Source organism: Fukomys damarensis, unplaced genomic scaffold (assembly GCF_012274545.1).
Source record: "Fukomys damarensis isolate Sample0158 unplaced genomic scaffold, DMR_v1.0_HiC HiC_scaffold_38, whole genome shotgun sequence".
NCBI classification, from domain to species: domain Eukaryota; kingdom Metazoa; phylum Chordata; class Mammalia; order Rodentia; family Bathyergidae; genus Fukomys; species Fukomys damarensis.
In genome coordinates, this window is record NW_022900950.1 from 4,465,918 (window position 1) to 4,467,735 (window position 1,818).

Genomic DNA, 1,818 nt, shown 5'->3' on the forward strand with positions numbered 1-1,818 from the left:
AAAAAAAAAAAAAAAAAAAAAGGACATGTAACTCATATGAAATATAAAATTTTGCAGCAGCTACAGTCAAAGCAAAACTAGTAAAATTAATTACAGTAATTTGTTTTTTAACTCAAAATACCTAAAATGATCATCTTTTCAAACATGATAAATAGGAAAATAGTTAGTGAGATTGCTTATATTTTGTGTACATCTAAATCCCGCAGGGATTTTGTATTTATAGCACATCTTTACTTGGCATTCATATGTTAGGTTGCTCTGTAGTCACACATTGGACAAGAAAAAAAATACCTACTTTATCTCTTCAGTTGCTTTCAACAGTGTAATTACCTTGAGAAGATCATGTACATGAATTATGTTTATGATTAAAATTAGAAATAAAGGTTCGATAGCTCAGATGTTTTCCTGTGAAACAGGCCTCGATTCATAAAAATGAAAATTTTCTCAGTTGGTAATGCTTCATGGGTTTACAATATATAATAAGTAAAATATATAACATCTGGATATTGTTGTTAAATCAATGGATTATCTTTATATTGTTGAAATCTTTGTTTCCTGTATATATTAGCTATCTCCATGGTTATATGTATATTTTTTCAAGCATTTTATACAAAACAGTCTGTTATTGAAATATAATGAATCACATGTGTTTCAGAGGAGTGAGGATCTGTGTTCTCCACAAACCCTGAAAGTCGTTCTCCTTCACACTATCTGATCTCACTGACTGGCTGTAATCCCTTCATAGTGTACATTAGATGTCGGGCTGGTCCCACTTTGAACACATCTAGCCTAAGTAATACTGAGGTAATGCTTAATACAGGGAAAAGTGAATAGTTGGCATGTTCAAGAGATATGCAATAGCTAGACAGGACAAAATATACGTAAGTGGTCAGATATTCTTTCCTTAGGAAATACTTCGTATCTGAAGGAAAAAAAGGAGAAATCATGAGTAGGAATTAATTAGATCACCTTGATAAGCACAAATCAACTGGTTTCTTTCCTAAAAGCAAACAACCCAGACATAACCAGAAAAACCAAAAACCTTATATTCAATCTTGGAACAAAAAAAGAAAACTTGAAATAAGTGAATTGTGTTTCAGAGGTCAAATTTAGGAATTAATATGATTTATGAGCAATAGATGTAAACTGAAAAAATTTAAAATAACAATAAACTCACAGTCTCTTCATGCCAACATTTTCATTTTGTCCCAATGGTGCAGAATTGTCTGCTAGTCACAGTTTTAATTGCTATTATAAATCTTAAGTATTCTAATAATAAACCACAATCATGTGGAAATTTAAGCATTCTATTGTCTTAAGGTTCATTAAGCACAAACATTTCCAGTCAGTTATACTACATAGGTCAAAAATTAGAACCCTGTTTTTAAAAGTAATAATTACTTTTCTCTGTTATCTATTGCCAAAGGAGAATGAAATGAAAGTTAGTTTTTGTCCTTAAAAAGTAAGTATGATGTCTGGGAATAGTAATAATAGATAATATTATGTATACATAAGAATGTCACATACAAGTAAAAAAAATATGGGGAAACATTAAAGTCTGTATTTTAAAAAATGTAAGAGTTAATTATCCATTTCAAGTCATAATTATGACTAGCAAAATTAAAATATAAAACATGAATTAAATGTAACTTTATTATGAGGCAACATTATTTATTTGTTCCAAAATTTAATATCTTTGGTACACATTTATTAATAAATTCATATTATAACATTCCCAGGTAGAAAAAGAATAAAAAGCAATTAGTAGGTTATCATGAATTCTATCTCTCTGTCTCTGTCTCTCTCTCTCTCTCTCTC